The sequence below is a fragment of the Lagopus muta genome, chromosome 2, assembly GCF_023343835.1.
Source record: "Lagopus muta isolate bLagMut1 chromosome 2, bLagMut1 primary, whole genome shotgun sequence".
In the NCBI taxonomy this organism is placed as follows: Eukaryota; Metazoa; Chordata; class Aves; order Galliformes; family Phasianidae; genus Lagopus; species Lagopus muta.
The window spans coordinates 56,846,874-56,872,434 of NC_064434.1; the positions used below are offsets into that span (position 1 = coordinate 56,846,874).

At 37.0% G+C, this 25,561-nt stretch overlaps 1 long non-coding RNA gene across 2 annotated transcripts; it reads right to left on the reverse strand.

Annotated features, from left to right (window-relative positions):
- Positions 1-6,683: 6,683 nt before the first annotated feature.
- LOC125689357 (uncharacterized) lies at positions 6,684-23,411 on the reverse strand. 2 transcript variants are annotated; one of them, XR_007375212.1, is made up of 5 exons: positions 23,300-23,411; positions 21,195-21,391; positions 18,214-18,285; positions 9,233-9,359; positions 6,684-8,017 (listed from the first exon to the last, which is right to left on the reverse strand). It is a non-coding gene; the product is annotated as an uncharacterized LOC125689357 (long non-coding RNA). The 2 variants fall into 2 exon arrangements; XR_007375211.1 differs by having other exon boundaries at positions 23,220-23,361.
- Between the last annotated feature and the right edge of the window lie 2,150 nt (positions 23,412-25,561).

A 25,561-nucleotide genomic window follows, 5' to 3' on the forward strand; every position in this document is an offset into this window, starting at 1 on the left:
ATCATATAAATGTATTTATTCTAGGCTATATAATCAATGTGTTGAATTAAGTGGAAATGGCCAGGAGTGTAAGCTTCTTGTACTTGCATTTTTAACTGAATGCATCATAATTTAGCTGTACATTATCCAGTCTGTGAAGAACTGTCATTTATCCACATTACCATATTCATTTTCAAATTTTCCTCTTGCTGCAGCTTGTCTCAGGGCATGCTCCAAAGGAACCAGAAACAGGCCCAGCAGGTGCCAGCCACTCTCAAGCACACACCTGCTGCCTCTGCCCAGAAAACACATAGTCCTGTGTGAAATTATAAACAAGATGGGTGAGAAGGGCAAAGGAGATTTACATCCTCTCAGTTAAATTTTTACTTCTATGTGTCTATCTCCTGCTCCTCCGTGCTAAGCAGGCAGCAAGCAGACATCTCTATATGTTATGATCTTATCCTGCACTACCTTTTGTTTTTCATTAACCAATCTTTTCTAAATAGTATTTGTTAAAGACTGCATAAACCAGCATCTTTCTCTTTACATAAGAAGTGAAGATTTGGATCAAATAAAATAGAGCTGATAGACCATACTCAAAAGGACAAACCACTGCAGGAAGAAATGGGTCAAACAGCTAAGTGAAAGTTAATGCTGAAGCTCTCCCCTGGAAGGAAGGAGGGCAGAATCTGGTCTCATGTCCAAACCACACAGCCTCTTGATGTGGGTTTTGTAGTACCTAAGATGGTGAATGTGACTTTCTTCAGCTAAGAAAACTTGCATGCTATCAGTGGTCAGTGTAATATATCTGATGTGAAAAGGAAAACAGAAAGAGCTGGGAGGCAGTTTTAAACTCAGTTTTGAAAACATTATAATATCATATATACTAAACTGCTATGTAGTTTTGGGCTGCACAATACAGTGTGCAGTATGCTAGTGAATGTGCTTTCTGGTTAGAAACTCTGGCCCATGGGCTGTTCTTTTGGAGGATATGGAGAGCAAAGCTGGTGCAAGCCTTGTGAGAGTGATACGTGGATTTTATCTAGATTCTTTCTATTAGCTAGGTTTTGAACTGGTATTGTTAAGATTGTCTGTAAAGACTGTCTCTCAGTGGATCCTCTTTAAACTCCTTGAAGTGTGTATATGCCATGTCCCACTTCACTGTCTGCCTTGTGGCCTTGCAGAAGAAGGCATCCTCTACCACATATCCCAGTCTTGCCATCATCCAACACCTGAACCAGCATGAGGCACTGTGCAGTATTCTGTACTAAGCTGAATCTACAGCTGTATAAACTAAATGTTTGGCACTGCTAGCTCTTATTCAGGTGGGTATTATTTTTTGACATGAGATATCTAATTAGTTTCAGTAAGATAGAATAATAGTTGAAAGACAAGATGATTAAAAAGACAGGCAGGGTGACAAAGAAGAAATGTTTGTTATTGCAGAAGTGTGGCTTGGGGTCTTTAGTTTTCAAAAGACTGATAAATGCATTCCAGCAAAATGTCCCGAGTGGGAGGGAGGGAACGTCATCCAGAGCAGATATATGGTGGTGGTTGGTGCCTGTAGGTCAGAGTCAAATGCCAAGCGATAGACAAAAGGCATCCACATTCCCCTTTGATACCCCCCCTTTGAATGAAGAGGAGTGCATTCCTGGAGCACAGGTACTTGCTTTTTGGTTGAATTTATTATCACAAGAAGCTCCACAATAAAGCAGAATGTAAATTTGATGCCATTAGCCAGGCCATGAAAAAACATGACTGATAAAGGACAGATTATTTTTGCATTCAAGGTCAAGCATTTGAAGAGCTGCTTTGCAGAGACAGTGGAAAATTACAGAAGCAGGATTTTTGTTGGTCACTTCAGCTTTTTAATCTCTACAGCAAAACTGGAAATAGGTGAAAAATCTGTCCCTGCTTGTGGCTGTTTTCTTATCCTGTCAGCATTTTGGACTCATGTTACAGGTCTTCTGTTTTCTTTATAATTATTTTAAAGGATGAATTCTGTGGGATGTGAAACTTGGAGGTTTGTTCACACTGAAGGTTCAACCTTTCTTCTTTCATGATGCATGAGTAACAAGCTTTACTCAGCCCCTGCACAGACATGGAAGCATTTCTCAGCATTGTCCTGAGAGGCTTTCTCTTAGAAAGACATGTTTAGCCTCCCTGCTTCCCCAGTCCTTGGCTTTTCAGCCGCAACTGCCAACAAATTATTGTTGAACACTTTCCAGAAGCAGTAACATTCAGTCCCCAGTTTATAATAATGCAAAATCGGTATTCTGCTGTCAACCCCTGGTTTATAATAATGCAAAATCGGTGTTCTGTTGCTGGAATGTCTTATTCATTATGGGCCATGTCCAAATCACTTGAATTTGAAGATGTGGTGATACACACCAGCTAATTTGCCAGAAATTGCCTCATAAATGTGCAATTTGCCATACCAGCAACATGTGATTTAGGAAGTCTCCTTCGCAGACCAAAATGCAGATTGGTTTATTCTATGGAGTTTATTCTCTGGAGTTTAAGAAAGATAAAATCTCAACCAGCAATAAAACTCAAAGGGAAATAGATACCTAATTCTATAAGATGCAACTGAAAATTCCCATCTATTAGTGTTGAAAATAATATATCTTCATAAATATAAAATTATTTCAAACAGCTTGTTATCTCTCTCTCTCTCTCTTTCTCCCATTCTCTCTTGCATATTTGTCTTTTTCTCTCTCATGATCCATTTACTTAATTTCTGGAATGATCTAGAGATGATATCTAAGGTCAGGACTTTCCTTATCCACCTGTACAGTACAGATTTTGTTCCCACTCTCTCCAGTGTCCATTAAGCATATATTCAATTAACCTCTGTTAAGTACTGTGTATACTGTGTACAGTGTACAAGTAGTGTGTATACTGTGTACAGGCAATAGAAGACCTCCTTCAGTTGTTTTGCATTCTGACATCAGATGAGGATAAATACAGGGCATGACATGACCCTCAAGGACCTGGCATAAAATTGGTAACATACAGACTGGATTTTTTTAATATATTTGTTGTTGACACTGATTTGATGAGGAAATTGCCCGAATTATTAACAAAAAAATCACACACTGATTTTCCCAACATGATTTCACATGATTGTGTGGTCGTGTTCATGTACACTTACATGTACATAAAATCATGCAATCACAGAATTATTTGAGTTGGACAGGATCCTAAAAGGTCATCTTATCCAACTCCTTTGCAATGAAGTGGGTCACCTACAGCTACATCAGGGCTCTCAGAGTCCCACTCCGTCTGACCTATGCTGAATTACATTTTGTTTGATGCTTGTAAATGCTTTTGTCAAAAAAAAAAAAAAAAAAAAAAAAGAAAAAGAACAAAACCAAATCAGACCAAAAAACCAAAACAAAACCCCAAACCCAACAATAGCTAACTTTGATATAAAAATGTATAGCATGTAACATGGAAACATGCAGTGGCCTGGATTACATTTATCCCTGTACTAAATCAATTGACTTCTGTGACCTTCTGTAAAGGAAATTTGAGCCACTTATGAATTATAGATATAACTGTTACTTTATGTCTTCTTGTAAATATTTGCTTAAAATGATTTAACATATGATTTTGCTTTATAATTTGTCGAAATGGCTTCTTACAGAAGTTTCTCGTTATGAAAGGTATCCCAACACATTAATCTTTTTATGACTATAGCTTTTCCAGGCATGTGTAATGTGATTGCTTCCCTGTACGTTTTTTCTCTTACTATATAATGGGAAAATAATATTGGTATTCCCTCATAACCATATGGGGAACATTTTAGAGTATGTATTACACATGGAATATCTCTCTATGAAAACAGAACCACAGTTCATGACCTAGTATACTGTCAGTGGGTCTGGTACTGCCTGAAATGCTATAAACTTAGAGCTGTACCCTTTCTGCTTTGTTAAATAAGTCCATTGGTTTGAATGTAAGCGTGATTTGAATACCCTAGTGAATAATGGGTTAAACAACACATTCCAAGATTCTTTGTCTTCTCTGGTCCTTTGCTAGCTCTGTTTCAATACTGTTAAACTGGTTTAAACATGAGAGAATAAAAAGGCTTATCGTGTACCTTAAAATATTATAAGTACTGTTTTGGGCAAACTCAGGAAAATAAAAACAGTACTTGCACAGTGCCAAGGTCTATGTCAGGCAGTAGTGGCTTTCAAACATTAGCACTTCCAACAGGCTAGATTCCCTGCTGATTGTAGTGTAATGAAGTTTACATAAAGCAGGAAGTTAAATTTATTTCCATACCAAAAGACAGTGGGTTGAGAAAAATGTAAAGTCACTAAAATAATAATGAAACAGAATGGGTGAAAGAACAGCCCCCTGCAGCAGGCCATGTTAATTACCCTTGCAGCTGGGAGATCAATTTGCATATATATTCTTTGAAGCCCATCAGGTATGAATTGAACCACTGAACTGTTACATTTGATAATCTAGCTCTACAAAGCGCTTTTGCTAAAGATGCTATGTTTTGTAGGACTAGTTATTTTTCTATCTCAAAGTAAAGAGCTGTACTTAATTTGTTCTTGTATAAACAGTTCTGTGTTTGTGACTTCCTGGAGAACCAGGTTAGCAACATAATCTCATCAAATGCATTGGTACTACTGATTAAATACAAAAGAGATACAGTCAAATAGCCTTGACAACAAATGGAAACAAGGAAATTAAAACTTAAAGCTAGTGGTGACAAGCATGACTCAGGGGATAGTTAATGAGATATGGAGCTTTTGAGCTCCAGGACATGTATTCCATTATGTTCTGTACTACTGGTGACAAAATAGTTGCTATCTGATGGCTGCTTCATGGCCTGAATGAACCTAGTGTGTGGTCCCAGGAACTTCTGAAGTCCATTTGTTTTGCACCATCCGTATCTGTAGCATCTTGATGCCCCTGCTGCAAAATTGTTTGCAGTGATTAGTAGCAGCTTACCACCTGTTGGCAGCAGAGCATCTGAGATTTATAGAGCTGTTTATCAGTCTAGATAATCCAGTATTGCTTGATTAATACCAGTAGAGCCCATGGCTTCTATGTAACAAAACTGGTGAGAAGAGAGCAACTGCATGAAAATGAATTTTACACAGGAATGGGATACAAACTAAAACTTGCTTGTTTTTGTTTAACAAATCTGTGAGAATTATGTACAAAAGATTTCATGCAGCTCACCTGATTTCATTTTTTTTTCTGAGGAACATTATGCGAGCATCAGAAAACCATTTCACCATTAACACAGTCCTTTGAACACAGATGAACACTGCCTCCTCAGAAATTTCTTAGCATTAGATCTAAGGCAGGGCTTTTTAAATACAATTTCAGCAAATGTTGATGTAGTACAAATGGTCAGCTGACAACGATCAAGAGCCTTAGGAACACATACTTCTGTTTGTTTGTTTGTTTTTAAGAAATACATACTAATTTGTTTTAAGAGGACTGCTCCAAAAATAATGCTTTCTATTTTATTATGATGGCCCTCGATATCAGAGGTAGATATTGGTGGTGTGGCAGTAGAGACTGGAACTTCCCACAATTATTCCATTACATTGTATTGCCATGAGACGATGGCAGCAGAGAGGCAGTCTGATAAAATGATGTCTGATGTGGAAGTGCATATGAAGCAAAGGTGTGTTGTTGAATTCCTTCATGTAGAAAAAAATCGCACCCATTGACCCTCATCAATGCTTGCTAAATGTGAATGGAGACCAAGCCAGCAGGGCTGAACACTGTTGCCACTGCTGCAACACACCACCCACCACCTAACTGTGCTAAAAATCACTGGTGCAGATTTTTGTGAGTGCAACATAATCATTGCTGGAGAAAACACATTGCTAATGGTGGTAAAATTTTGTAGCTGAGAAATTGTTCTATCAAATAGTGGTATTGAGCTCTTTATACCTGTTGTACTTTCCATGTAAATAAATGGGAAAACATTACTTTTGGAGTGACGTACACGGATCTAGTCTGGGGAACTTGAACTGATCTTTTCCATTCTTTCACTTTGAGACTAATTAAATTGCTACTTTCTTTTCTGAGTTTGTTTCTTTGTATGACTGCCATGGATTCTTGTTAGTTTTTGGGGAAAATTTTATACAGAAGTCCCTTTCCACCTTTCTTTGCTGATATAACAAATCATCCTAGATTACTATTGTTTTCCCATTTCTAACTGTGATGGGAGACTGGTCAAGAATAACTAGGACAGGATTTGGTGTAGGTTTATTTGAGAGTACTGCTAATTAGTATTTGTTTCAGATTAATAGTGCTAAATCTTCATCATCCACCACTCATTTAACACATTATCTTATTACAGTTCATTTTCTTAGACTTCTTTTTTCCTTCAAAATGTAAGCATTGTTGGCCTCAAAGCCAACTTCTACATTTCTCATTGTATTGCGTATTCGTTTGCTAACAAATCTGTTCCATACATCTGGTTGTTACTAGAAGTTGGATAAGCTCAGCTGTATGTTATCCCTTCATTAGCAGTGTGAGCATCATTGGACAAATTGGAGTTTTGGGGCTCTCTAAAGAAGTAGAGTTGAAAAGACGAGTTGGCACTCTGATCTCACGGAAAGCTAGATGGAGTTGTATGGCTACAGAAGACAACTAAAAAAAAATATCACTCAAAATAAACAAGGAATCAGAATTAATTTATCTTTTGTGAGAATGGGCAGTGTAACAAATAAAATAATGAAGCTTTTATTTGTAAAGAGTGATAAGATTTGATTATTATTTATACCTTTCTACATTATTATCATTCTACTTTCCCACTTGTATACAGCCTTTCAAAATACACGAGGAGACTGATACATTTTTAATACTGCTTAATATAACAAATCTTCTGCATTAAAGATGTTTATTTAATGATCATATATTAAAGATAAGTGTGTTTCTTTCTTTTCCTCACAAATCAAATTCTCCCAGACTAGGAAGAACTGCAGATGGTTATGATGCAAATCATATCTAGAAAAATAAACTCCTTCTGTATTATCTAAAACTCTTTGAGATTTGATAGAGCCTTATATTCCTTGATCAAATGTGCAAATGATGTAGCGCAAAAAAAACCATTCAGTTCATGTCTGAGAAAGGAAATTGTACAGTGGAACAGATCATGGAAATATAGGTAATTATATACACTGAACTTTTTAAATGATGTCCAGTAAATGCAATTATTCATGTAGTACATCTAAGATGTAGAGATCTGTAGTTTTTATTTCTCTCCATTTTCCTTTATTTTATTAGCAATTATCATATAATCATATCATAAAATCATAGAATGGTTGGGGTTGAAATGAACCTTAAAATGATCCAGTTCCAACCTCCATGCAGTGGGCAACGCTGCTACCCTCTAGATCAGGCTGCGTAGGGCCCCATCCAACCTGTCCTTGAAAGTCTTGAGGGATGGAGCATCCATGGCTTCTCTGGCCAGCCTGTGCCAGTGCTCCACCACTCCCTGAGTAAAGAATGTCCTCCTAACATCCAACATAATTCTCTCTTCTTTTAGTTTAGAAATATTCCCCCTCATCACTATCAGCCTTTGTAAAAAGTTGGTCTCTGTATTTTTTAAGCTCCCTTTACGTACTGGAAGGCCTTACAGAGCTTTCCCCCAAAACTTTTCTTTTCTGGGCTGAGCAGAGTTCAGCTAGCCCTGAGCTAGTCCCCTAGCCTTTCTTCATAAGAGAGGTACTCCATCCCTCTGATTATCTTCATGTCCTCTTCCGAACTCACTGAAACAGCTCTACGTTTTTCTTGTGCTGGGAGCCCCAAGTCTGCATTCAGTACTCCAGATGTGGCCTCATAAGGACAGAGAAGAAGGGGAAAATTCCCTCAGTCTGCCTGTTGGATACCGCACTTCTGATGTCACCCAGGATGCAGTTAGCCTTCCAGATTGCAAGAGCACACTGCTGGCTCATGTCCAACTTTTCTTCCATCAAAATCCCCAAATCCTTCTCTATGGGGCTGCTCTTCATCAGTTCTTTTTCCAGTCTGTACATGTCTGGGATTTCTCCTACATGAACAACACAAAAAGCAGGATGAAAGTAATGGAAATAGGAAATACATAAAGAAAATATTCACTGATGTTGTTTTAAACAGAACTTATTGATAGCAAGTTGAACTTGAGTGAGGAATGTACCTTGGCAGCCAAAAGGGTCAACCATATCCTAGGGTGCATCAGGCCCAGCACTGCCAGTTGGGCAAGGAATGGTCTGTCCTGGCTTTACCTCAAGCACTGAGTGTAGATTTGAGCGCCACAATATAAGAATGACATTAAACTATTAGAGAGCATCCAAAGAAGGGCTATAAGATGGCAAAGAGTCTGGAGGGCAAGGTGTGAGAGGAACAGCTTAGGCTCGTAGGTTTGTTCAGCACAGGGAAGAGGAGGCTGAGGGGAGTCCTCATGGTGGCCTGCAGCTTCTCACGAAATGAATAGAAGGGCAGCTCTGATTTCTGCTCTCTGGTGATATTGACAGGACTAAAGGGAATGTCATGGAGCTGTGCCAAAGGAAGGTCAGGTGGGTGTTAGGAAAAGGTTCTTCACCATAGAGTGGTTGGGACCTTGAACAGGCTCCCCAGGGCAGTGGTTACAGCCTTTGGCTGCCAGAGTTCAGGGAGCTTTTAGACAGTGCTCTCAGACATTGGTTTGGGTTTTGAGTTGTCCTGTGTGGAGTTGGATTTGGTGATCCATGTGAATCCCTTTCAACTCAAGCTATAATTCAGGGTATTCTACTATTCTATGATTACAAATAGCTTTTTTTCTTTTTTTGACATTTCCATTCTGTATGTATTTTTTTTTAGACATGCTATTTACTGAATTCTTTCTGTCTGAAGTTTTCTATCCAAAAAGCTTCTTCCTCCTGCTCTGTTAGGGTCATCCTTGTCCTCTCTCTGGTATGGACTGCTGCTTCATCATAGAACGTTTTTCAGATTTACTCACCTGTTCTTTTTTTTTTTTTTTTTTTTTTTGTACTATGTAAATTATGATTCACAGCAATGTTGCTCACATTTATAATAAATGAATTGTAACTGTTACCAAACGCTTGTAATTGTACTGAGTTTTTGCAAAACGTCAGATAGGGAATTGTGTAGAGTGTGATCGTATCAATAGAATTGTGAATATTGAAATTGGAATGAACTACAAGAATTTTAGTGTGTATAAAGAAAGATAGAAACCATGATTTGCCTTCAGAATGGCTTCTTAGCTGAAAAGACTCATACTATTTACCTTTCTTGTATGCTGAAGTTTAACTAGAGGACATGAATCCCAGTGGTATATATGAAATACATCACTTCAGATTCAAAGGTGAAGAGTTCAAGAGTAGTGTCAAGATTTTGTGATATCACCATGAAATCTGGAAAAAGATTAAATAAACCAATCAGATCAAAGGTTTATTTATTTGTTTCAAGTTACATTGACAGGGCACAGAGAGAATGTTAAGAAGTTATATTTACTAAGCATTTGCAAATAACCTTTACCACAGGGAATTCAGAAAATGGGAGGTCATCTGACAACCTTCTGACAACAAGACAACCTTGATAGCAAATCATGAGTCTCTGTTTGTCGAGTTCTTTCTTTCCCTGGTGGTAACTACTTGTACTTTTGTTTATCCTTCAGGCCATTTCTGCTTTATCAAGGACAATTTCAGATTGAGTTATGGGTGGGGTGGTATAATAATAGTAACGATGATGACGAAAATGGTAAATATCATGTCTCCATTCTCTGCCTGTCTTACTTATACTGAGCAAATATCATTATCTTCCTGGCTCAGGTAATTTCTTCCTATCTTTTAAGTTCAAAATGGTACTAATTCATAAACTAATTTCAGACTGCCACAGAAAAATGTTGAAGATGATCATCTGACACCTCTTTCTATATTACTGTTTACTGGCTGTGTTGGTGAGAAGTACTGGCCTCTATAGGCTGCCATTTAATTAGCTGGTGCTGTAAATGCATCAGTATTTAGGTTTATAGCCATGCTGTTAGAGTTTTAGAGGACATATGATACTTGTACAACTGAGTACAAATCTGGCAATGTGCTTTGCCATTTTATAAGAGAAATAATTGTGTTGTGCTGAATTTTCAACTCCATGTTTAACATGTACACTTTCTATAGCAACATTCAATTCTTAAATTTGTGAAAAAAGGAGAATAGATGTTTAATTTTATGGTCCGTCACCTTCTCCATTTCCATCTTCCAATCCAAAAAGTGAAACAGAATCACAGAATCACAGAATCACAGAATCACCCGGGTTGGAAGGGACCCCATGTAGTTCCAATCCCCCTGCCTAGCAGGGCCACCAAACATACACATTCAGATCAGGTTGCCCAGGACCCCGTCCAACCTGGCCTTAAACACGTCCAAGGACGAGGCATCCACAACCTCCCTGGGCAGCCCGTTCCAGGGCCTAACCACTCTCCTTGTAAAGAACTTCCCCCTAACATCCAACCTAAATCTTCCCTCCTTCAACTTAAAACCATTTCCCCTAGTCCTGCTGTTGTCAGCCCTTTTGAAGAGTTTACTCCCCTCCTGGGTGTAGGTTCCCTTCAGGTATTGATAGGCTGCAATGAGGTCACCCCGCAGCCTTCTCTTCACCAGGCTGAACAAGCCCAACTCCCTCAGCCTGTCCTGGTAGGGGAGGTGCTCCAGCCCCCTGATCATCTTAGTCGCCCTCCTCTGGACCCTTTCCAAAATCTCAATGTCTTTCTTGTGCTGAGGGCTCCACACCTGGACACAGTACTCCAGATGGGGCCTCACAAGAGCCGAGTAGAGAGGGACGATCACCTCCCTGTCCCTGCTGGCCACCCCTCTCCTGATGGAGCCCAGGATCCCATTTGCCTTTCGAGCTGCCAGAGCGCACTGCTGGCTCATGTTCAGTCTCTCGTCCATCAGGACCCCCAGGTCCTTCTCTGCCGAGCTGCTCTCAAGAAGCATAATATTAAGCTGGTGGGGAGGAGAATCAAACCAAATGAAAGAAAAAATGCTTTGGAATTCCTTTCCCAAAAGTGTTAGGAATGCAGCAAATTTACATATCTTATGATAATGTGGACAAGTAATGGGAATAACGAAGTACTGAATGCCATTAATCAGGATATCACCTGAGCTGAAAATAACCCACCTTGTTGTCCTACTTCTTTTTGTATCAGTTTATGGTCATTGTTGCTGATAAGTTTTGTGTTGGAAGGGTGCTTAATTTGTACCAAAATACCCACTATATATTTGAAGATGTTCCCTAGCACTCTGATGCCTCCTCTATATTGAAGGTACTCTTTTTGCACCTTATGATATCACATTCTTTTTCAGTAGTATTCTTAGGGCAAAAAGCATATCTCATTTCCTTCCACTGTGTTTTCCTAATACAACTCATTTTATTTTAGTCTCTGCACTTGCTGTTGGCCTTGTTTTGACTGGGATAGAGTTAATTTTCTTCCTAATAGGTAAGGTGTTGTGTTTTGAATTTAGGGTGAGAACTAATGTTAATAACACACCGAGTTGTTGAGGAGTGGTGTTTACACTGAGTCAAGGATTTCTCAGCTTTCAATATGACCTTGCTAACACTGAGCCTGGAGGCTCACAAGAAGCTAGTACTGAACACAGCAAGGGTAACTGATCTAAACTGGTGAAAGAGATATTCCATATTATACAATGTCATGTGGAACAATGAAACTAAGGGGAACTGGAGAGGGAAGCTGTTGATGTTTGGGAACTGGCTGGGCATCAGTAAAATGATGGTGAGCAATTGCTTTCTGCGTGACTTGCTTGGCTTATTCTTTGTGTTATTGTTTTCCTTTCCCTTTTCCCTTTTCCCTTTTCCCTTTTCCTTTTTCCCTTTTCCTTTTTCCCTTTCCCTTTTTCCTTTTTCCTTTTCCTTTTCCCTTTTCCCTTTTCCCTTTTCCTTTTCCCTTTTTCCTTTCCCTTTCCTTTCCCTCTTATGAAATTTTCCTTATCCCAACTCAGAAGTTCTTTCACTTTTCAATTTTCTCTCCCATTTCACTGTGAGGTGGAGGAGAGTAAGTGAATGGCTCTGTAGTATTTAGCCAGGTTAAGCCACAGAAGTTATTTTCATAATGCTACATCTTTCCTTTCATCCTCAGACAAAGTAAACAAAAATTGATTTGGTTCTAGTAGTGATATTATTCCAGAGTCCTTACATTCAAGTGGGATTCATCTCTTTAAACATCCTCCCAACATATCTGGTTGCTGATACATCATACAATTCACTCCATGTACAAGGGCAGCTCCAAAAGAAATGCCTCTTAAATTATTATGTTGGCATGCAATGTCAGAGGGGAATGTTGGCAGTAGAGGCTGGAACTTCCTACTAATATTCCATTACATTTTGTTGCCATGTGAGAGATGGCAGCTGAGGGGCAGACTAATAATTTGGTGTCTGACTTGTAAATTCAGACGAAGCAAAGGTGTGTCACTGAATTCACTGATGATTTCTGAACACTGATGGCAACAAAACAGTGGCTGTAGCACAGTGAAGTGATAGGTGGTGTGTTGCAGCAGAGGTGGCAGTGTTATGAAAGACAAGCCATGGCAAGCCATGCAAACTTTTATGACTGTGGCATGCAGGCTCTTTTTTATTACTGGTCAAAATATATTTGAAATAATGGTGATAACATTGAAAAATAATGCTTTGTAGCTGAGAATTTGCTTTAACAAATACTGTCATTGTGCTCTTTTTGTCTGTTGTAGGTTTCCATGGAAATAAATGGAAGGCATTACTTTGGGAGCAACCTACATAGAACTACATATCTTATTGCCACAGTTCATAAGCAGAATATTGGCAAATTCCTCACATTATAATTATTATAATCTGACAAATCAAATTGCAAGAGTTTTAGATGGCACTGGTTCAGATGTTGGAGTTGAGGTCAAAGCAGTCTGGATAAATGGTGCTCAGTTGCATATATAATGAGTTCTTCAACAATTGTTTCCCATATTTGTGTGTTCAACTTTACTAGGGAAAATTTTCTCAGTATATTCCATGGACTCAGATGTCAGATCAAGGGGGAAACATTCACTACAACCAGAGGTTACAGAACTTAACACCTACAAATTAACTTCAAGCTGTCGTTCGGTCTTTGATACGGAGACCTTAAGCTTATGGTCTTTTTTAATTTAGGAAGACTAACAGGGAAAAATGACAGACATGCAGAGTGACAGTCTTACAGAACTCTAGGAATGGATATTTTATATGTTGAAACTATGTCTGTACCATTTTGAATAAAGGTGATTATATTCATATCTGGCTAAAAATTAGCCTATAACCTGTTGGGATGTGATGTGTATATTGAACAACAGTTAGAGGCAAAGATCTGAAGTTTTCTTTGTTTGCAGAGATCACATCTAGTTCTTCTGAGCCTCTAATTCTAAACTTCTTGCATCTTGAGTATTGTGTTCAGTTTTGGGCCCCTAACTACAAGAAAGACACTGAGACCCTGCAACTTGTCCAGAGAAGGGTGATGATCCCTCACCAGCTGGTGAAGGATCTGGAGCACAAGTCTTACAGAGAGTTGGTGAGGGAACTGGGATTGTGTAGTCTGGAGAAGAGGAGCTTCAGGGGAGACTTTATCTCTCTGTACAGCTACCAGAAGGGAGGTTGTGACAAAGTGAGTTTTGGCCTCTTCTGCTGCATGACCACTGATAGTATGAGAGGGAATGGGCTCAAGTTACACCAGGGCAGATACAGGTTGGATATTAGAAAAAATTTATTCTCTGAAAGAGTGGTCAGGTACTGGAATGGGCTGCCCAGAAAGGTGATTGAGTCACCATCCCTAGAGATGTTCAAGACATTTTTAAATGCTGGGGCATGGTTTAGTGGGGAAACATTGGTAGTAGGTGGATGCTTGAACTGGATGATTTTGGAGGTCTTTTCTTACTGTGGTGATTCTATGATTCTAAAAGAACCATTGCTGCAGTTTTTCCAAATCTTTTAAAACTCTAGGTGGACTACAAAGAATATTTAATTAGCCTTGAATAGATTTCAAAGGAGAACGCAGTGATATGTTTGCCAAATACTAAATGTGAAGGTGTTATGTTAAAATCTCACATGGAAATATATGTATACCAATGTAAAAACTGTAAAGGAATCATTAGTATATTTAGTATTTAATATATTTGTTCAAGTTCTCTGTCAATATTTTGGATATTATTTAGAGTTCTTTTAATATTATTATTTTTTTTAATAAAGAAATTACACCTCGGAGTGAGAAGTGTATTTTGTACATGATTCTGGAGTTTCAATTTCTGCACAAAGCTTAGTTAATGGTTCAGAAAAGACAGAGGTTCTATGCTCCAGCAAAGAATTAACCCAAGTTTTGAGAAGAGAGTTTAATAGATCTGTACAAAATACTACTTCAGTATTCCTTCCCAACCAGTTGTTTGTGCAGATGTGAATTAATGAACTGTTATAAAGGTAGTGTTATTTCTGTCTTTTCAGTTAAAGAGTGATAATGGCCAAGATTTCTTATAGTGCTTTACTATTAAGAAATACTAGTGTACTAATTAAAAATCATTGCATAACTTTTAAGAATAAACTTCTTAAAATTATTAGGAAAGAGGAAACTTTATTCCCTGCGAAGAAGCATGCTTGTTCTTGCTCAGACATTATCTGAATCTGTTAGAACTGCTCACATCAGAATGCGGAAATCAGAATGGCTGGAAATGTTGATACTACTAGAAGTGCTATCATAGATGTTTAGAGAAATGTAATTGCTTACTTATAAGCATATGTTTATGCATACTGCTCTAGCTGAAGTTATATCAAAATATTTTTGCAGAAGCAAATTTTGATGTCTGCCACTAGAGTTCTATTTTCTTTCTATGTCAAGATTCTAGGGAATAATCTTAGTTTCACTGGGTGTCATGAAGCCGTGAATCTTTCCTTCTGGACATATGTATAAGGTTTAGGCATTTAATTGGCATTTCTCTTTAAAAAAAAAAAGTAGCTGCCTTAATGTCTAATGACTGATTTGCCCTTTGTGATGCATAAATTGATTATAACTTTTTTGATATACAAAAAAATACTCAATCCCGTAGAGAAATCTTTTCACCTTTCCTGAATGAAATGACACATCTACAGTTTTCTGAGCCAAGCTTATTAAAGGTTGTTACAATCGGAGAATATCTGTGGGAGTTAGGGATTCCAAATTCAAATTTTGGCATTCTTTGAGGTAAAGAATTTGCGATGCTCACTTTTAACTCTCCAAACACTCTTATGTTTTTGAAATATAGGCTAAATTAGAGACTAGGAGGCATATAAACTTGTATGATACTCTGTAAGGGTTAGAAATCATTCAGTTTTGCTATTGCTTTGTGTTTGTAAATGCTTTAAAATATAATGCATTGTGCAAGAGCTAAACCTTCTTTTCGTAGCTTAAGTAGTTCAAGTAAAATAGCAGATTTTCCCTATTCATTTTAATTACAAAAAGCGATTGATAATCTCTCTCTCTTCTTTGGGTAGAGAGAGCTTTTGATTTATACTTCTGTGAATCTCACTCTTTTTCTGAAAGCCTGTGTAAAGTACAAAAATTGAAATATTTTCTTCATAGGAGCAGCATACATATAGGCACACACAAAATTCAGTGTCATTATGGCTCTATCCTTTTGAAAGCCTACTTTAAAAAAATAACGACCTAGTATTTCTAAAGTCCTTAAGAAGGGAAAGAAGCTGCTGCAGACTTAGTTGAAGTGGTATGACAATATCCCACTTGCCTTTCAATTCTTCTGAGTAAAACTTCAATACTCTGCATGATTTGCACTTTGTCAACTCAACTGGTGCATCATGCTTTTCTGAAGGAAGTAAATATATTTAAACACTCACAGGTTATGCAGTTTGTGAAGATGGTACCAAACAGCTCTATATGTATGTACTCTAGAATATCTGTGTTTCAGATCATCTCATACTTTGCTGCTTCATAGCAAATATGCAGCAGGGGCATGCGGGGATGACAAAAACATACCAGAGAAGGTTGGTGAAATTTTTCTACTGGCACTGGAGCACTGAGGCTCCAACACCTGATGCATTTCTGTAGTAGATAGACTAGAATATGTAGGTCAATTTGAAGTAAGTACATCAAAAGTATTGGCTCAGTTAGGAAGATTAGACAGACTGGACTTGCCTAGTCAAGTTGTGGACAATAAGTCACCAAAATTTTGGGCATGTTTAGAAAACTTGGTGAGATTACTCTTAGAAACAAAGAGCACCCAAACGGAGAGAACAGGGCATCACTCTAATAATTGGTGTGCCCATATCCTGAATCACAGAATCACAGAATGGCCAGGGTTGGAAGGAAACTCAAGGATCGTGAATCTCCAACCCCCCTTCCACATGCAGGGCCACCACCCTCCCCATTTAATACCAGGCCAGGCTGCCCGGGGCCCCAACTGATCTGGCCTTGAACCTCTCCAGGGACAGGGAGTCTTATATATACTTTGGTCTAGACATCTAAGGAGGGCGTAGCAGAGTTGAAAGAAGTGTGGAGAAAAACAAGTAAATTGAAGTGGTGCAGCTGCTACCTTCTGTAGAGACACTAAAAGGCTGGGAGACTTCATTTAGAAGCAGCGAAAACTTTGGGAAAATATGACTGAATGCAGATAAGTCATAAACTGAATACACATTGGTTGTTCACAAAATACCACAATAATAGGCCTGTGGGAACTTGAAATCAGTTGAGGTTTTGTTTAAAGCTGGTGAAAGAAAGTTCTTTACACAGACATTGGAGAAGATGGAAGTAGTCAGTGCTGGAAGGTTTATGATTGGGTAAAGCTCTCACAAATAAGCCCTTAGCCTTTTTAAGGCTGGGCAGAGGTGTATCCACTGACAATCTTCATAAAAACATTCTGAGGATGTGTATAAGGGGATTGGACTGCAGAAAGTGGCCAAGTTATGTGCTCTCTTTGATGTCCACTAATGAATGTTGCACGAGCACTCTCTTTTCCCTGAAGGAAATTTATTAAGTATCCTCAATTTTATCCAACCAAAGAGTTTTGCATGTGGTGTCCTTCAGACTATGTCCAAACTGCTCTTCAAACAAGACTGAAATTTTTGTGTCTTTGTGAACGAGGACTGCACATTCCTTTGCAATACTCAGGCTACCTCATCCAGTGTGGAAGAATTAAGATTAAATGATTCCTATGAAGAAAACAAAACAGCATACAGGTTCTGCTGTCTGATCAAGAAACTTTTAGGTGATATGTCCTGAAAAATTCAGTCAGTGCTAAGAATTCAGTACAATTTGTTCAAAATAGTGGAAATAGTAATATCTTGATTGGATGGAGAAAGAAACTTACACTGTTTCTGCAGACAGTGAAATAAATAACAGTTATGAACTAACATCACTGGTAGCTATACACAGCAAATTAAGGAGAAAGCAAAGTGTCAGCAGACTTCTGGGTGTACAATAATAACAAACACAGTAGAAGAAATGGAATCCAATATCACATCTTATGTCATTTACATATTTACCAACTTATGTTTATGTAGGACTCTGAAAGCAATAGCCATTTGATTATGGCACGAGGTTACATATTGTAAAATGTTTTGGTGCTTCTTTCCAGAATAAGAAATACTTATATAAATGAGAGAATTAATAGAAGGGTGCAGGAAACCTTAAAATCCTTGCTTCAAAGAGATTATAGGGAAAATAATAAGCAGATATCAAAGAGAAAAGGTATGTTTGAACCACTTCCACCTGTTAAGTATAATAATCTCTCCTTCATTTTGAACGGTCTTGAAGCATCATTCGCACCTTGTGAATTTCCTAAATATCCAGCCTTAGAAAGCCTACTGTTGCCTTAGAAAGCCATATTTTAATGGCAACCAAACAGCAATAAAATTAAGAACATATTAAAGTGTTGCCCTGTATATTCCTAAAAGAATACTGAAAAATAATTCCAGAAAAATAATTGATTTCTTAAAAACTATTGTGCATTTGTTTAGATTTGATGGAAAATGATGATCACATGAAGCTCATAGCATCAATTAGGTTTATAGAAACAAAACACTGTGTTAATAGTGATATGCAAGTAAATTAACTGTCGTCTCACATTCGTAAATGTATTAGTAGTAATATTAAACTTCAGTGTAGCTGAAAGTACTGCTAAATTTAAAGCAAATATCTGATTTTTAAATTGACATTAATTGAAGCCTCAATCTCTCTCTCCCTCCCTCTGTAATTGATTAGATTTGAATACTTACACAGCAAATCTCTGAAGTCATTTCAGACCCAGTATTTGTGTGCAGAAAACATTTCCTAAGTCATTTCAAATACTAAAAAAATAAAGAAAATTTTATTGCGGATTAGAAAAAATTGTTGAATAAATTATTTTTTGAATTATTTCCTCTTCTCTAATAAGCAGACAAGCCAGTAGAAAATAGCCATTGGAATATCTATTATCTCTTCATCCTTTTATCCTCTTGCAGTTCTCTTGGGGAAGCGTACATGTATATGCTGCATGAAATGTTATTAACTGACATTAAGTCTCTCATCCCCTTAGGCCGTGGATTTTTTCCTGCTAGTTTACTGACCATTAAGCAGCTCTTCTGGATGTGATCTGGAAATTATTGTATTTATACCTTATAGAGCACATGTATTAAACTGCTCATTAGGTTTTGATATTACATGACTTCATAAGCCTCATATGAGCTACAGCAGCAATTATGTTTTAGTATAATGATGTGAAAGGGATAAACTATTGGTTCTTCAAACGTGTGTCAAAGTCTTTTAAAATATTATCTGTCATCTCTCAGGTGTCTGTTTTAAACTCTTCTTCATGTCATAACTAAGTATGATTAAGGGCAAAGCAAGGCTGCCTGCTTTGAATGCTAGAAGAAGCCACAGGGAATCCTTTTTCTCCAGCTGACTTGCACTGGTAGAAGGCAATACTTTGTGGCTTGTGCTTTGAGAGGGGAAATTAAGATGATGCTACATGTTCAGGCATGGTTCTGAAGAATGTTGGAAAGTTGTCTATTTAAGTTATTGCAGCAAAGGATTTGCTGATAGATAGCATGAGAGGTAGCATGGTAAGGTGGATGTTATACCTATTGCACAGATATTTCAGCTGCATTCACCAATTATTCTGAAAATATTTTGCTGTTTGTACCCTTCCTCTTTATAATAGCATCAGCAGAGCAGCAACTACAGTGCATCTATCTCCTTATTTTCCAGTTTTTCTCAAGTGTCTTAGATCAGAAGATTTCAACCAATTTTAATATTCATTTGATTTAAAACATTTTTTTTTCCTCCCAAATCTCAAAGTCTCAAAACTTCAGTTCCCCATGGGAAAGCTAAAGACTGTACTAATACAAGAATCTCATTTTGCTTTGCACCTGCACTTTCTGTCTAGTTTTCTATTTTATGATGCTGCAGTTCTTTCTACAGTCATGCTGACTGCATTAAATTATGTAAAGGCACAGTCTTGCGACACCTCTGAACCAACAAGCAGGAGAATACAAAATCTTTCTTTTGCTCTCACCCTGACTCAAAATTAAATTCCAAAAATTATATGCAAATAATATCACCACTCTCAGTTTAATGAATGGAATCAGAGAACAGCAAGGGCAAAGACATAAGTTTTGTCCTCTGCTTGTACTGAAGAATTACCACTAGAATTAGTATGAATTTGCATTACTAAATGGTCTTTGAATGACATGATAACTGGGTGCAATTCAATTTGTTAATATTTCTAAACAATAGCATTGTTTTTTGCCTAAAGCTCAGGGCTGAAGCAAGGAGCGCTGACTTCCCACCCATAGCTTTGCAGGGTGACCTTGACAAATCATAGAACGTATGTGTACCTCAGTGTGAGATGGAGGAAATTAAAATATTTCCTAGCCCACAGAGATTTTGGTGAAGCTCAGTTAATCAAAGTCTTTCATGATCTTTAGACAGAAGAATCTAGATAAGAACAAGTATTATTATTATTACTAAAGAGGACCTCTCCCGAGCACTTAATTTTTCATTTTATACAAACTTTTTAGCTTATTTACGCTGTCAGCATACAGAGTGATAAATCCTTCCCACCTGATTTGTGTGGAGCTTGTCAAGATACAGCTGTTTTTAGCATTATATCTCTGTTAGGATATGACACAATACATCATAACAGCTCCATCAGAACCATTAGGGTGTAAGCTGTCAATGCATTATAAGATTACTATGCATTATAGCTGGTGGTGCTCAGATAACACTGAAGCATGAACACTGTGGTAGCATCTAGAATCCCTTTGAATGCTGGTGTTGCAATACCTTTCTAATGAATCCAGCAATATCTTTTTGTAGTAAAATATTTTCTGTTGTGAGTGAAGAATGATTTTTTTTTGTAAAATACATAACTGTTATACTTTGTTGTTTCAGAAAACCTAGAGATCTATAAATGTCTCTATTTACAAATTAAGTTGTTTTTGTTTAAATGAAGGGCAAAGCCTGCCAAAAACTCTGTAAATATTAGCCAAATATGTTCAAACTTCTACTGTTAGATAACTAGCATTTCATGCCATGGACTTCAGGAAGTTTGGATTCAAAATGACTATTGAGACAGTATTTTTAAAAGGCTCTATTTACAGATTTTATATACATATATAAAAAAAATAAATTGAAAATCTTATTTTATGCACAATACTAACAATTGAGACTGGAAAAATGAAACATTCAAACAATTTTAAGTTGGTGACTGAAATACTCTGCTGGTTTTCTAAACACAATCAAGGAAATACATCAAGGAAAAGAATCAGCAGAACTTGCAGAGAAATACATAATACTGCTGGGTTTGTGCTTCCCTGTAAGTTTAACATATAAACATCACCCAATCAGTGGGGAATTTATGCTTCTCGTGCATTTGTGAAGGATCTCTTCTTGGGGAGAACTGAAACACTGGCTTATTGAGGATCACAATAAAGTCTGTAGTAGAATATGAAGGAAAAATCAACTTTGCTGTTATTTTCATATCATCACTATTAATCTGTAATTCAATGTTTGAAATTCTTTTTCACATTATTGTATTATTCCTGAAATAATGAACTCCAAGCAGGCAAACTGGCAAGCTGTAATAAAACACAGATGCATCTGTAGCTTTTGCATGAGATCTTATATGTGCATTCATATCTGTCTGTGTGGGAGCAGGTTGAGGTAGGTCTTTTGTAAAGTGAAAGATGAAGGAAAAATGCAGAATTCAAATACTTACAATGTTTTCAAGCCTTTGCAGAGAAGAATGAAGTGAATGGCTTCAAAGAAAATTTTTCATATTTAGGTATTACTGCATCTTCAGTAGGTCTGAGTCCTCCTAAAAATGGAGGTTATGGCCTCTCCCAGTAAGATGTATGATTGTGTGAGATGTATGATTTTCTTTCTGTGCAGTAGAGGCAACAGGCAGAGACTGACCTATGATCAGAAAAGTCGGATAAATTTTCTAAGAATGTGCACTCCAAAAGATAGAAATTGAGTAGGAAAAGAGTCCAGTCACTTTTCATGAATGTGTTGTTCTAAGACTTCATAAAAAATCAAATATCTTTTTGGTACAGCAAAGTAAGATAACTAAGATATGCATTCAAAGACCTGACTTATGCAGAATAACAGCCAGGAAAAAATGCTGCAGTCCTTGAAGAAGACATAGAGTACAACTAAATAAAATACATAAAAGGAAAGGAAAAATTAAAAAAAAAGAAAAAAAAGAAAAAAAGAATAAAGATAAAGGCTAGCATGGGAGAAACAATGGACTGAAGAGAAGGCTTGCTCATCTGAAAGACTAGCTAGCAAAATAACTTGGAAATAACCTTCAGTGTTTTTCACTTGGGCTAGAGTAGTTCACATGGAGAGAAAAGTCAAAGATTAATCGAATTTGCTCAGGAACAAAATTTCTACTCATAAAAATGGGAGCTTCTACTGGGAAGAAAATATATAGGAAATGCTGGGAATAATCTAGACCAAGTGTCCAAGAGTGAGAGCTCTGAGAGCAAGCCTATCTTTGTTTCCTTCATATCATGTTTAAAAAAAAAAAGAAAAAAAAAAGAAATGTTCAAGATCCAGAAATCTTCAAATGTTGTTAAAGGAGGCTATCCTTATAAATCTATAAAGCCAAAGACAAAGTAATAGTGGAAGAAAAGGAGAAAAGTTTATTCTAACACCGTCTCATGCTGAGCAAGAACACTGAAGACTTTTTTTCTCAAAAGCAACATTTGCTGAGACAGCAGGATTTTTTTTCCAGAAATTAAATTCTTCTTTGCCCCCAGTACAAAGTTGAATGTCTTTTTTTCTTGTAAGGCTGCTTCTGAGCCACAACCCCTAGACTGTTAGAAACCTTGTTATTTCCAGCCTAAACTTATTCATGATCAGTCTGTATCCATTTGTGTTTGTGCCAGCATTGCCCTTTTGTTTTAACTGTACATCTATATCATGTATCTATTTGTAGGTTATTTAGTATTTCAAAAGATAATATAATTATTTTTAAAAGAAATCACCTTCTGAGAATCTGAGGATAAAATTAGCAACAGCAACAGCTGTTTGATTATAAAGCTATTGTCTAAAAAGCTTATGAACACAGTAAGATGTGATTTCACTTTGGGGGAAATAATATGCTGTATCTTTTAATTACTTCTATTTATGACATTCAGTAATGACATACAGTTAAAATAATTTTCAGGAAAACAGAACTTGATTTAAGAATAAAACAGACTAAATGAAATCTTTATTCATTCATTAAAGGCAAGAGCCTATTCTTCAACCTTCATTCAAGGAACTAGATGAAGTTTTCATCTGGCTAATTGCTTGGCTGCAATATGTATCAGTATGACAACTGACTGACAACTACTTAACAACCAGCTTCTCCGGATGCAGATTTGGGCAAGTGGATTTTTGAAGGAAGGAAATTGATAGTGCCAAGCTGAGAGAATGAAAAGTGTCCAGGTCTATGCAAACATACTGTTGAGATTTTACTGCTAGGTTATAAGCCCTTCTGAGCAATCATAGTCCCTTTCCAGGTGCCTGTGAGCATTTACTATCTTAAATGCATTATATAAAAAACCTGCATGTTATTTTTTCTCTTTCCTCTTCAAAGGAAAAATGCAGAGTAAATTTCAGTCTGTTGGAATCTTTAGGAAATATTACAGGGATTCCCCTGCAGCACTTTCATTCCTGTGCAGAACAAACTGAAGATATGCAAAGCAGTGTAACTGAAATTCTGTTTCTTGGTTGAGTGAAACTTCAGATTTACCTTCCTATTCCCATTGTCAATTAACAGCAAATCCTCCAAGAACATTTTCTGTGCCACAACTGGACACTTTTTTCCTCTACCTTTGACTGCTGATGCGTTGGTACTCCATCAGTGATGAGCTGGTGTCTCATTTCTCTCTATCCCTCTGTTTTTTCTCTTGTGCACTCTGGCAGCACGGGGCTTTTCTTTATTAACCTTTTCCACCTGAATAAGCCAGAACAGCACATGACTTCTGACCTGAAGCAATACAGGCAAGTGAGTAGGCTGGCTATCTATTTGTACTGCCTTTCTACACAAGGTCCTTTTCCTTAGTAGACATAACGTACCAAAGATGTATTAGAGATAAGGGTAGTGTGTCTGTCTGCCTGCTCTCCCTATATAGTTTTGGGAGACAAGCAGAGCAAATATGAGAGTGCAGTGGTATGGGCCAAAACCGATGAGACTCATACAAATATTGTGAGATATAATGCTGTGGTGAGTATTGCTGTATGTAATTCAGCTGATCATAAATGTAAACAGGATATAGTAGCTGTAAGAATAAAGTGAATCTGAAAGTGCTTGTAGCTACTCTTCTATTATTAAAAAAAATCAGAAGCAAAGCATTCATTGAAGTCCTGGCTTTCATGCACTTATATTTGGCATTGTTATTTTAATCTCCTGACCTCGTTTTGTTTCTCTGTACTGTTTGTCTTCCCTGGAAATGTTTAACTTGCTAGGTTAAAATTAGCTTTGTGTTATGGAGATACTGTGCTAGGCTACTGGGATTTTTCCCTCCAAACTAACCTGATCTTTATCAGTTATTGCTCAACATCTGCATAGCTCTGTGTCTCTCTTACATCTAAACAACTACATTTGATAGCTTGCCAGCTCATGATGGAAACAGTAACTTCAAATAAATTTGAGGAAAGTTTACATCCCACTCAATGCACTTTATTAATGGCAACTTTTTTTCAAGTATGCTAAACCTTGTGGGCTTAATCCTGCAGATGCTTTTAAATAGGCCCAACTGCTAAGGAGTTGCCTCTTTAAAGCATTCTCTCCTTCATGTCTATGAGCCTCCAATACATTCCACAGAGAGGCTGTTGACATTCATTTTCTTCCATTACACCCACAGAACATTAAGTTAAAAAAAAATAAAAAAGAATAAAATATTGAAAGAATAAACCTTTCCTGTATATTAATTCTGTATCTTCCTACCCTCCGTACACCATCTTTATTTTGCAAGTATCCTTGCCTTCCTGCATTTTGGAATTGGCAGCAGAGGCATGTTGAAATAATGACAATTTTTAGTGTAAATAAAGTGCTAAAATACCTGCTCCACATAGTACTTGTCTCTCCTCTGAAATTAACAAATGACAAATTAATTCCACCCAATGGTAGTTTATGTATAAAACAACTTCGGAAATTAGCACAAAGGTAACCCCTGTCTTCTGTGAAAACATATTCTGAGAAATTTGTGATGGCATCTTATTGGCACAGTAATTAAGCATAATTGTTATCTTCATTAGCCCATGGGAAAAATCCACTTCTAAAGTGATCCTAAGTCTCATGCCAAATTTAGCTAGTCTTAGAAACATCTCTGTAATTTGACAATTCATACTTCTATTCAGGCTTTTAACATTAACTATTAACTAAACATTAACTGTTGGCACTAAAAGGTTATTATTTAGAGGGGGAATATACTAACAATAAACTGATTCTTTCTTGATATACAGCTATAGCACTTCAATAGGAATTAAGGATATTAAAGTTTAAATGCTAACTCTTCTGAAGAAGAGTAGAAGTCTTACACAGATTATCATCTACATGGATGAACATATTGAAACCTTTGAGGTTCTGTAAGTTCTCCATACAGTGTGAGTTTAATTCAATTGATTTCTGGAGAATGAAGAGCAATTAAAATAAAATGCACATAAGTTTAATTAATACAGACAATAGAACATTCTAATTTTGTCTGGAGCTTTCTATTTTTATTTATGATAAAAATGTATTTAATTATTGTAGTATATTGTCTGCGTGAAATGAAATTAATGTCTGTGTTGTGTATTATTCTGCTTATATGGCACAAACATTTGCAGATGTACACAGTGTTTAAAATAGCTTACGAAATCAAACTGATGCTTGAAACACTAGATACTTTTCTTAGGCAAATAAAAGCAGAAAATGTCCAGAATTTATATGTCAGTCTTCCTAGAAAACATTCAAATGGACTCAAAGCATATATTGTTACTCATGAAGCAGTAAGAGCAGATCCTATTCTTATTTTCCTTATTATCATTATTCTTGATTGTTTCTTATACCTGCCTCCATTTTGGACTGATTTGGCAGTCTTTCACTCTTGG